The sequence below is a fragment of the Dermacentor albipictus genome, chromosome 1 (genome assembly GCF_038994185.2).
Source record: "Dermacentor albipictus isolate Rhodes 1998 colony chromosome 1, USDA_Dalb.pri_finalv2, whole genome shotgun sequence".
NCBI lineage: Eukaryota > Metazoa > Arthropoda > Arachnida > Ixodida > Ixodidae > Dermacentor > Dermacentor albipictus.
The window spans coordinates 336,255,976-336,269,115 of record NC_091821.1 but is presented as its reverse complement, the minus strand read 5'-3'; the positions used below and the strand labels follow the sequence as shown (position 1 = coordinate 336,269,115).

General features: G+C 47.8%; 1 protein-coding gene across 1 annotated transcript in view; it reads left to right on the top strand.

Moving 5' to 3' along the window:
* LOC135915046 (nuclear receptor subfamily 2 group F member 6-like) overlaps positions 1-13,140 on the top strand; it is a 57,445-nt gene that overhangs the window by 221 nt on the left and 44,084 nt on the right. The window lies entirely within an intron of this gene.

The following is a 13,140-nucleotide window of genomic DNA, read 5'->3' as shown; positions in this document are numbered from 1 at the left end:
TTGTCCCCAAACAGTAATTGTCATCTGCCTTGCTTGCGTTTCCTCTCTTGAAAACTCGGCGCTCGCTACTCTCCTGTCGAGAAAGCTGTGCCAAGCTGATAAAGCGCAAGCCGTTCGTGACGAGGAAGTACCGGGCTTGCAGCGTTAAAGAAGGGAAATGAGGGCAAGAAAGATGACGATTGTTGTTTGGGGACAAAATACAACCCAAAGGGTGTAACTTTTTTTTTAGAGTGTGGATGCGAACTTTCTTTTTCATACATCTACCTCCATCTTGAGAGTTTGCGCCGAATCCATTTCGCCAAACAGCACCCTTGTCCGTACTTTTACTCACCTATGCATGCAACTGCACGTAACTTGTGTACAATGTTGAAGAGGCGGCAGAACACTCACGTAAAGTTCGAAAAGTGTTTGGTTTAAGATATCCGCCTCCTATAAATCATGAAACGTGAGCCGTTTCTTAAAGTTAGTGAAAGATGAAACTGCTTGGAAGGATTGTACAGCTGGTCATCAGCGACTAAACGTTCACTTTTAACCGGAGGCTTACATTGATTTTTCTTTCTTTACGTGCAGTAATCGTTGCAGGAAAAGAAACTGACACGATTTCGAAATCTATAGCTTTCCTTTCACAGCACAGTCACCGGGTAGTCAGCCACTCGGTGTGTTGAAACGGACTTGCTACAACAGAGTAACGTAAGACTTTACACTTTGAGGAACATTGACTGGACACTGAACCGGTTGCCGTTGAGCTACCTGCGCACGTTGTAGTGGCATCTCACGTAGCGCTGGGATTGTCAGAGATCATCCAGAGGGCACAGTGCAAGTGCTTTCTTCTAGATATTAGCAAGGGCTAGATGAAACGGCTGAAGGGATCTCACGAGTCAATTATGCAATCAGCCAGCCTTGAAGTAATCACCCCGGCCGCCACAATGCGGAATCGTCGTTGATATTCTAAGCGACATTTGTGGACTTGGATGAATGTCTTGTCGTGAATAGATTGGAATGAGAACTGTATATAACGCTTCTAAGATACTCTATAGAAGCCTGATACGTAGTTCAGTCATTATGTCGCAAATAGAAGCGAGCACAACATTCCGTAGCCCTTTCTTTATGCCTTAGGCAAGCTCATTTAGCACGTGACGTTATAATCTATTCTACTTTCAAGACGCCGTCGTTGTCATTGTGACCACAAAGGAAGTACTGGACCGGCGACTATAGCAGTGTATCACGCACTTGGCAAATCACGCAACGCAGGCTTTCATTCCACGTTGAGAAAACAAAACATGCGGCTAGCTCACGTCAGTGGGCACGCGAAGTGTTTTCACCTTGACGACACAGCAGGCAGAACGAGTTTGCCATTGTCAACGTTTACGTCCTGGTGCTTGCGAAAACAATGACTTCGCTGGGTTTTCATGCGGGAAGAAAAAAAAAACGAAACTTGACGGCGCCTGCCAAGTTTCCCACCACGTGCGAAGTCTTCCAGTGCCAAGCCATTCTTTCCCTTTACGTTAGGTATTCCCAGACTGTTTCAGTTCTGTTCAAGAACACTGTACTAGGCATGTAAAGTAGATGTGGAAGCGAACTTTCAGCAAATCAGGTGGAACGCAGTTGAACAGCTTCACCTCTGGCTCTCATCCCCAGGTTACATTAAACTATCTCTCTCTCTCGCCTATATGGTTGAGAACAAATTACTCTGTAAGCTCGTCTTCCGTATTCAAATCAGCAATTGCAAATAATATACGCAAATGTAATGCGTCGCTTGATATCCTTGCTCCAAGACATAGCGCAAGTATCGGCATGTAACAGGAAATTGAACATGAGGCGAAGCGAGATTTCACGCTATACTATATAGTTAGTTAATGACGGATGTAAATCGAAATGCCTTTTTTTTTTTCTATACCGAGGACTGGTCCCAACTGCCTTGCTAACTCATCGGCTACAATTCGTAAATTGCAATATGCAAAGTAATTCGTTAAAATTGAATAAGTGCTTCTTGCTAATTATTGAATTGTGCATTTCGATTTATTTTCCTAGCAATATCTACCTCTCCGAGTTACTGTTCAAGGATTAGAATTGTGCATGCTATCTCCTACAGAAAATTTCTAAAAAAAGAATCTGTACAATGTAGGAAAAACAAAACAACTCTTGTATATGTGACTTTACGCTCCCGGAAGCACTCTGTGATTTGAGTTTCGTGAGAAGGCTGCAATGGCACCACCCTCAGCTCGCAAAAGCTTACGAAAGAAGGTATTTCTACAAGAACATTTGTTGCCGACGACAGACGACTGGACCGATGAGTGAAAGTAATAGTTTGAGGCACGCATGTATCTGGCAACTACAGCCTTTGCCACAAGTTCAGAAATGCGACCGCGGTCACGACCGAAGCTTTCCCCGTTACAAATGCTCATACCTCGGTAGAGAGAGAGAGAGGGGGGCAAAGGAAAGAAAGGGAGGTCAACCAGATGTCCATCTGATGGCGAAAGAATGCAAGATAATACTAGTTTGCTTCGAGTAGGTTCTTAAAGTAGGTGAAATCGGCAACATCTAAGCAGCTGAAAAACTCACTGTGATCTAGGAACAGTTCGTTGCTTTGGCGTTATTTGCTGATCCAAGTTAGTTGTTGCTCAGTGTGCTGTGTCATAAGTTAAATTCTCGTTACTAAACTGTATATGCTTTCCTGAAAAGACGTATTGTAGGGGAAGCTTTAAAAAAAGAAAGACGTGTGCTATCTGCCCTCTTCCTTAGCCACCCGCTCACCTTCAGCGGGATTTTAAGGATTACAAAGTTCACAGGTTGATGGGTATGCTGTCATCTTTCTCTATCTATCTATCTATCTATCTATCTATCTATCTATCTATCTATCTATCTATCTATCTATCTATCTATCTATCTATCTATCTATCTATCTATCTATCTATCTATCTATCTATCTATCTATCTATCTATCTATCTATCTATCTATCTATCTATCTATCTATCTATCTATCTATCTATCTATCTATCTATCTATCTATCTATCTATCTATCTATCTATCTATCTATCTATCTATCTATCTATCTATCTATCTATCTATCTATCTATCTATCTATCTATCTATCTATCTATCTATCTATCTAAATAAATAAATAAATAAATAAATAAATGCTGGTGCTCCACACCTATCCCCGAACTAAAGTGAGAGTTAGGCAAACAGAATATAAGTAAAAAAAAAAATAACAGCATAACCCATCACGATGACTGTCGATGGTAATGCAGTTAGCATTCAAGCAATGTAGCGACATATCATATTGTTGAAGTCATGTTTACATACCTCATTAAGCAGCCATTCTGAAATTTCCGTTGCTTAGGCTATATGCGACATTCACTGTCTCCAGTATCGGCCCGCTTTACTACGGCAAACGCTCGGCAAGGTTGCCAACGGGCATTGCGGCATGACGAGGACTGTATGACGACGCAATGACTACAATGGAATGACGACGGACGAATGGCGTCGACGAAACGACAAATGCGGCATGGCGATATTGAGATGATGACGATAGTATAACGATGATAGCGCGCCAACGACAACATGATGACAATGGGATGACAATAGTGTATGACGACGATGACTTCACGACCACGGTATGACGACAACTGTATGACGATGCTGCAACGACTATGATGACACGACCGCGACAACGCGCATGACGATGGCATGACAACGGGGGCATAATAACGATTGAATGACGACAGCATGAAGAAGGCGGTACGACGAAGAAGGCGTAACGAGGATGAAGGTATGACGACAATGAGACGACATTACTGAAGGGATGACGATGGCAAAACGACATCATGACGACGACTATGTGATGACGATGTCGCGACCACGATGGCATGACGAGAATCGGAAGACGAAGTTAGAATGACGATGACAACGAATCGATGACGACGGCTGTGTGACGACAATGCAATGACGACATGCGATGAAGATAAGTGTATGGCATGACGACGACCGTATCATGAAGACTGTCTGAAGACCATGGCGTGCTGGCAGCAGCATGACGAGAGTTGGATGACGAAGCTGGAGTAGCCACGATAAAACACACACACACACACACACACACACACACACACACACACACATACACACACACACACACACACACACACACACACACACACACACACACACACACACACACACACACACACACACACACACACACACACACACGACGGTGGTAGCACAACGAACGCATGACCACTGTGAGGCGACGATGGCGTGATGGCGACGCGAAGAGTCTTATGACGGAACTGGAATGAAGAAGATGCAGCGACCACGAAAGCATCGTGACTACGAGCACATACCTAGTGATGCCCCTATAAGACAACTTGAGTCACTAATCTGCGGAAGAGGTTGGAAGGAAGGAAGGAAGGAAGGAAGGAAGGAAGGAAGGAAGGAAGGAAGGAAGGAAGGAAGGAAGGAAGGAAGGAAGGAAGGAAGGAAGGAAGGAAGGAAGGAAGGAAGGAAGGAAGGAAGGAAGGAAGGAAGGAGCGATGGATAGACGGATGGACGGACGGATGGACGGATGGATGGACGGATGGATGGACGGATGGATGGATGGATGGATGGATGGATGGATGGATGGATGGATGGATGGATGGATGGATGGATGGATGGATGGATGGATGGATGGATGGATGGATGGATGGATGGATGGATGGATGGATGGATGGATGGATGGATGGATGGAAAAGTGGGCAAACAATGCTAATCCCATTAAAAACGAGGCGCTATATTCTGGCATGTCCACGCACTGACCGTCTTCCGCCTATCACCTTCTTATTCTTTTGCTACACTTTCCCTGTGTATTATGTATAATGCAACCGATCAGGTGTTCTATAATAATATTCCTCTAAAAACAAAGCAGATATGCTCTCCACGCCTCATATCCACGATTATATATCGATCACACTGAATTTCCCAGTGTGTTTCCACATAATCCTATATGATCATATGGAATTGTGGATATGTGACATATGAGAATTCCCGTTTTTATTCTCTTTCTCTCGACAGGGTCTGCACATGCTACGACGCCTGAAGGGTCTCTTTTTCTATTTCGTTTCGCTGCTTCTCCTTGCGCCCTTCCTTGCGCCGAACTACTACTCTCTTCTGTCTCTATACCTCGCGCTCAGCAGTTGTGAGGGGAGCACAGCGCGGGCGTCTCCTTCTGGAGGTGCAAAAATTGTGCGTTTATTTCTTTTACAAACTCGTAATAAATATCTCTCCCTCTGCCCTCGAGATCGAAGCAACGGAGTCTCCCTTCCTCGAAGCGCAGCCCATTTCCTGTTTCCGCAGAAGGGCGTATACGAGGTTTGTGCTAGAGCTCTACATAGAGTATTTCGATTATGTTTATTCTTTACTCGTGACGCAGCGGGAAAATTATCCCTTCTTGGTGACCGAATGTTGATGGAGGCCGAACGCAGCAACGCCCCCGCCCCGGCAGAGGCATCAGCGGAGCTCTAAAGGTCAACTGGGTCGCATGAATCATATCGGGCCGTGCCGTTCGAATATGTGTTCCAGTGAACAGAGCTGTCGGGATGCGGAACACTGAGACTTGACAAATTTCGCGCACGTTCGGTCAGAACACTTCTGTACAGCTTTCGCAGATCCTGGTGTTGCTATAAATTTCAGTGAGCTCCGTATTAGTGCCTATCGTTCATCAATAAACATAAGAGAGCCTCGGATACATTAGGTGCCAGCCTACTTCAGTGCAAGTTCATATTGCCGCTATATGATGTGAGTTACATCTACTTTTTAGCGAATATTATATTATTTTTATCATCACTTGCATGAAATCGCATAAATACTCAACATAAGAGATAATGGAAATTATGCTAGCTCTGATCAACTGAAAGAGACAACATGCTTGAAAGAAAGAGAATATAGTCGCGCTATACTGTAAAACATATTGCCAAATATAACGTAAAGCACTAAGTGAGCAACGAATGGTTCAACTATTTGTAACGCAGAGCCACAGAAGACAGCGTTAGCTGCGCAGATAGTGATAAAGGTGAAATGGGCATCTTTGAGAGCTTGTTTAATCTGATCTAAGGGAGGAGTGCACGGGACATTGTTTTGCATGATTTGTTTCCTTCACGAAGTGTTGCTATGCTCGCGTGACTCCCCCCTTCCCCCCCCCCTTATTGTTTTGTCCCCTTCCTGCTCTTGAATTTCAGCGTATGTCGCGCTGACGTTGGAGCAGAAGCCAAAAAAAAAAAAAAAAAGCTGCCGCGAATGAAAGTGCTTGATTTGTCCGACGGTGGGAAACCGAACTGTTGACCTCAGGGCCAGCACGTGCATGAACTGGGAGAGCCCATGCATCAGCGAGCCGTGAACAAAGTGCGGACGACTGTGCTCCATAAATGCGTTAGGACGCATGCGCGAACCCCTCTCACAGACAAAGCGCGAATCTCTTAGGTGTAATTTCTTAATAAGCGTACGCGAACAATTTAAGGTGGCAGCTGACTGTTTGACGTGAAAATAAGGGCGCCTAACGACTTGAGCGGCTATATGAAACAGGGCCGACAAGTGAATGGCGCGCTCTCGAAACAAACCTGAGTAAGCGCGCGCTGTGTGACCAAAAATAACCCTTAAACAAAGGGAAGTCTCATCTAATCAACTCATTCCCAAATTTGGCTCATCGCTGTCTATAGTGTATCGTCTATACTTTGTGTCTGAGGCAATGCGTACCCGTTGCAAAGGCTATGGTGCGGCAGCGGTGGCGCGATTCGTTTCGTGAACGTGCTTGTGAGCTTATCGCCCGAACTTCCCCTCAATTGTTTCTATGTATGTCACTCTCGCTTTGTTCGTCGTTGAGCGTTTTCCTTCTAACCAACTAAACAAGTCAGTTGAGACTTCATCCGCAATCGATAGCGTACTCTGTGCCTGAAACCAATTCGCACTCGTTGTGGAAAGGTGGCCCTTTCTATTCAAAACAGATAGTGACAATTCATAGTATATAGGTCACCATAATTGGCTACCCTGCCCTTCGACTTAACAAGTAATGGCTTTCGTAGCACCGTCTGGTATGTTATTCGCGCGAACGTGTTCATGCACCCCCCCCCCCTCCCTCGAATCGAAACTCTTCGGCAGCATTCGTAAGCGAAACAGGAATACAAGTACAAGCAGTGATGCACGCATTTCTATCTCGCCAGAGATGAGCACCCACTCGCAAGCAAAGAAACTTATTTCCCCAACATATTGTCACAGACAGGCAAGAACGTTATCGCTAGAGTCGTCGCTGAGACTCGGGCAAGAGAGTCTGTCGTGTAAGTTACGCGGTTTCTTTTTTTCCCCTAGACACGAGCAGGGAAATTTCGTTTTGGATCCACGCGCAGTGACCGAGTTCAAAGGCAACTGCCTGCATCTGAGGCGGCGGCACTCGCCCCCTGACCTGTGCGTCAGGGGGTGGGTAGATCACCTTTTTCCGTTGGACATTAAAGTTTATTCTATCTACTATCTGCGAAGTGCCACGGATTAACCTTCGGCACACCGAAATAGCAGCCTAATGACTCTAGTTATGCAGAAGAGCACTAAAGGTGAGCCTCGTATACGTTTCCTCAATTGAAGGTCTGTGAACCCCTCTCGAGCGCCACTTTTGTAAATCACCAGACACCGGACAACACTATACAGAGCTTGCAATTTGTCCTACAAGGGCATCTTGCCTAGATTAACGTTAAGTGTGTACAATCCACCTTTGAATCTTTAAGTTAAAGATATGAGAACGGCACACGTCCCTATGCAAAAATGGGAGGGAGATATCTAAAAGGCAAAATGGCAGGCCATGCAAGGAGTGATCAGCCGTGTGTTAACAGAGTGTCAGCGCGCGCGCGTGCGTGTGTGCGTGCGTGCGCGCGTGCGTGTGTATGCGTGTGTGTGTGAGCGTGTGTGCGTGTGTGTGTGCCAGTGCAATGTGCCGCTGAATAGCCGCCGGAGGGCGTCGTCTTATATTGTGCTCTCGCATAATGAGTATCACCTTTAAATAGTTTTATGCAAACACTGCTATGCTAGATGAAAATTTGAAGCTCCAATCGTTCAACCGCCATAGAAATTACAGGTTCTACACGGGTTTCCTGCGAGAACAGTTAAATAAACACTCAAGAAAAAACACTTCAGCAATTTGTATCGAAAACATATTTTCGAGAGCCGACTACCGGTTAATTTTGCGGCGAGAGGTTGGTTACTAGAAGCGAAGACGAAACTTAAATTTTCATTTCTAGAATATTGCGCCGGAACCCCAGCGTCGGTATACGTCAGCGCAACGTCATGGATTTCAAGGTGTGTTGTTCGTATCTGGTAATTTGTGGCTCAATAAAACGTTTAATAAAGGGAATATCATACATCCTACGTTCGTAGCAATTGCTACAAAGAAAACCCATACGGGTTCCACGAAAGAAAAGCCTCGCAGTTGAAGAAAAATTCGTCCTGGTGCGGGACTTGAACCCGAGACCACCGCCTGTCTGGGGCAGCTGCTCTACCATCTGAACTAACCAGGCGGCTAGCAGATGGCAGGGCGAGGTCGAATTTGTCAACAACTCGAAGCGAAGGAAAGAGTTTGACTTGCGGAAACCCGCAAGGTGAAGAGAAGTAATTAATAAAAGGAAAAGTTCAGTATCGTTCGCTTAAAAAAATCTACAATGCAGTCCGTCGTCTATCGATGACTAGTTAACTATACAGGCCCGAGTCGAAGCCGCCAGAATCCATGACATCATGATCATGCGGGAACTTGGAGACAACGGCGCCACCCGTACTTCGTTTTTGCGTCTTTTCTGGCGGTGAGCGTTAAATTAATGCATTAAATTATGGGGTTTACGTGCCAAAACCACGATTTGATTATGAGGCACGCCGTATTGGGGGGGCTGTGGAATAATTTGGACCACCTGGGGTTCTTCAACATGTACCTAAATCTAAGCACACGGGTGTTTTCGCGTTTCGCCCCCATCACGGTGAGTGCGGCTGTTTCAGTATTGTAGAAGGATAATTTGCTAATACAGCGCAATATCGTTTTTTTTTTCTTCTCTTTAATGCCCCTTTGAAAGCTTGAAAAGGGACCGTACTGTGTCCGTGCCTCCGTGCTTTTCGTTACGCAGTCGTCCTCATAATCGTCAAGTCATCGTCGCCGTCATCGTCGTAAAGTCATCATCATCACCGTCAGGCGACGTTGTCCCCCTCAGCTTCTCGTTCGCCGCATGGCGAATAATGAAACGAAACTTTGTCCACAACCACTGGAAGTCAAACTTGTGCCCCTGAAGGAATGAGCATGTTGGGAACTGGACGCTCCCAACATATTACTGCTGGGTCTCGTGTGTTATACGCATACACGGAGTGTATATTACTGCTGGGTTTCTTGTGCTATACGCATACACGGAGTGTAACGGATGTGTGTGCTTGTATTTCGGAGGTCACAGTGGGTGATACAACATCGGTGCAAGACGACGCCGTGTGCATCGCAAAAGAAAGATCAGTCATTAGCGAGTTTTAGAAATAGCACGCTCAAACGGCTTTGCATACGCGAAGATCTAAATTTCATTGTAGGCCATTTCCCGTTCGCTTGGACTCTCTTTGCGTTCTTTTGTGAGCCTCGCGGTTTGCGTCCCCTAACTCTGAGTGCGCAAAATTTTAAACTTGCTATCATTCGAAAGGTGGCGGCGTTCTCTGTGACAGTGCTGTTGTCGCAGCAAAGGAGTTCAAAACCGGGTGAATCGATGGAGTCTGCCGATCTCTACGCTTTGTCCCGACTTCGTTGAGAAAACGCATTGTCACTTCGTTTGTAGTTCGTGTATGTATATATATATATATACACACACCCCGTGAACACAGGAAACATTGCGACAGCAGATACCGTGAGCGACGCGGCCGTTGTTCATTTTACTTCTAGCGCCAAGAACTACTGCGTTGAAAAAAAAAAAACAAATCTAGTTCGTTGTGGATTAATAAGCAAGAACGCCACAAACTGAGCACAGAGAGACGAGAGAGACAGTACGTCGGCACTAAAATGCCTCTTAAATGGATTTTCAACTGCATTAATACTGCTTTAAATCAATTTCAAGTCAACACACCGAACGTCGTCATCCTCTTCATCGCGTTTCCGCGTAGCGCCGTTTCTACGTCATACATTCTACATCGGCGACAAAACAAAGTTGACGCGACGCCACCTTGAAGGATAAAAGAATAGAGGAGAAAAAATGAAGGAAATTACCGAAATTAACGAAAAAAAAAGAGCATGAAAACCGAGCCTTTATACCTTGCCAGCCAGTATCTACACAGCACACCCATCCACCCAGCCCCTGCCCTTATACTCCCTCTTGTTTCTCGACACGCAGCGCCAGCCCCCGTATTCCGCACCGGCGTGCGACATTTTCCGCTCTCGGCTTGTCGATCCGTACAGGGACGGAGAAGCTGAGGGGGGCGGCGGAAGAGAGGCGAACACTTTGTTTGCACCCGCGACGCTCCGTCGCCACGCGTGGAGCTCGAGCTCTCAACGACGGCCGTGGGCGTCGCATGCAACGCGTGACTCGGCGGCTCCCGATCCCTTTGCCGCCTCTTTTTTTTTTTTCTACGCACGTGCGGACCGTTGCGCTCACGCAGTCGACGTCGTTCGAAATTCGTTTCTCTTCAGCGGAGGCGCCAGATCGTTCGCTCGCTCGCTCAGGGCACGCGATGCTGTCTCGCGCGGAGAGATCGATGTCCGGGCACGCGCGTGATGCAATCGACCGCACGCGCTCTGGCGATGAGACCGTCACGCCAGCGCTGCTTCGGCTTAACACACACGGCACTAGCGCGAGCGCTGCGACGCCCCCCCTCCCCCCGATAGGAATTTCCGAGCAGCTTCGCCGCACGACACCGAAGAGATGGAACGGTGTCACCTTGCAGGGGGAAGAGTGGGTGCGCTCGCGATGGTAAGCGCGTTCGTTGCTCGCGGACGAATGGCAGCTGTACTTTCGGCCGGCGGAGAAGAGGGGCCGGCGCTTCCGTGGAACACGTAAGTCAAAAGCGTGCGTGAGCACGCCATCGCAGTTTAGTCGGTGCACTTGTCTATCGAAAGCCGACGGGTGGAGAAGTGGAAACGAAAAAAAGAAAAAAGTTTTAACAGCGTGCTGGGGACAAAGGATAACAAAAGCAAATCATAGATTGTGGAACAGGAAAAGAGACTGTGACCAGGCACGAAGGTTTAGTTAGGTTTAGTCACAAGCGCAAACAAAACGAAGCGTTAATCGATCATTCTGATGGACGACTGTTTGTAGTAGACTTTGTTATACCTAGGCTTTCGCTCTCCGGGCACATCAACCGGACTTTTCCAAGGGCGTGTACACTAACGTTACCCGGGACTCCATCAAGCTCCGCAGCCAGCTAAGTGAAAACTAAGGATAGGAAAAAGATATGGTGCCGCCATGCGATGTGAACTGAATACATCCTAAATAGGGCCTTTGGAGCCACGTGCTTCTCAAAAACGGGCAGAATAATATACTAAAGGTACACAGCATCGCCAATTGTGCCACACACGACCTATCTCTAAATAGCTTTCAAAATTTCTCGACCTCACCGAAATACGTCATGGCCGAACACTTGCGCAGATGCAACACGACCGATGGTAGTTGTATCATTTACGACTCCCCGGAATATGCATGAGCGACGTGAAATGTTCTTCGACTGCGTCACAGCACAAATTTCCCATCGAGCTGAAGTTTCCACTGATTTTTCACTTGGACGAATGTAAATATTGCCCGAGTTCTTGAGAACGTGTCTAACGATGGCTTTGGAGGCAAGTTGCTATGTCATTACATCGCTGAAACGAAAGTGCGCCATAACTGAGCGTCTACAATTCGCGTTCACAAAGTGAGCGGAACACGGCATTCTTCCATTCGACCCCTGCGCATGGAGCGTTTGTACCTCGAGAGGCGTACATCGAGTCTCCGAAAGCCAACGTACAGCGACCCTGCAGCTCTCAACAGAACGTGAGGCAACCAAGCTCACACGTAACCGTAATCATCGACACACTATGCATGGTGAGGTATTGCAACGGCGAGGCTGCTTGTATGCCCTCGTATACCGCATAAGCTGCACTTTCCTTCGCGGTGAGACCCACACGCGGCACCTGGTAATCGAAACGCGCACGCCAGCAGCGCGCACACGCAAATGAGAAAGAAGCCCTGTGCCCTCACACCGCAACGAGGCCATACAAAACTGCCTCCATATATACGACAGCGCACCAATCGACCGCGTTGAGTGGATCGAGTTCGCACTTGTCCTCAACACGCTTTCGAGCTAAGCGCCGCTCGTCGGACCACAAAGGAAAAAAAAAAGAAAGACAAGTAGCAGACAGCGAGAGCGGCCGATCGCGGTTGCTGGGGCCGTGGGTCCGGGCCGCGGTTGAGACAATGGCGATCCAGGTGCGACTCATCGAGCGCGCCGCGGTCAGCGGCAGGACCGGGACTGGACAAGCCGACGCGCAGTGCCCGCTTGTTCCAAGGCGTGACCGCTTCGGCCCCGCAGCTCAGTCAGTTTTGACGGAAGGCCGCGCCGCCGGCACAAAAAAAACCGCGCTGCGGCGGCCGTGGCCACCACCGCCTTGCCGAGGCAGTCGCGGTGGCACGCGAACGTGGCCGTGGCGTGAGCAGTGCCAGATCGCGCGCTGAATGGGCCGCTACGTGTGCCTGAGCACGAATAAAGCGCTGGCGCCCCCGTGCACGCCGCACCGCGACACACGGGGGCGTCCCGCCGCCGGACGCGCAACGAGTCGCCCACCGGCGCTCGCTTATTGAAACGCCACAAACGCGGGTTTGCGACATTGAAAGCGCAAAATAAGAACGGCTGATGGCACGCAGCCGCCGACAGAAAGTAAAAAACTACAAAAGAGAGAGACACACTCTTGACTCCTCGGCGCGCACGCCGCGTAGTCTTGAACTTGAATGGCTAGTCAAGGGCCGACAGTGGACGGGAACGGCGTCTGCAATTGAAGACCGTTATATAAGCGCCTGACCGCATAATGAAGTCGTCCTGCTCTGTTTGATGACGTCCGACGTGCATACAGCACAACTGGAGCTTTCTGCGGAGTCTTTGTAGCAGGTTGCAATTAGTTACGCGTGCGCAAAATCAGCAG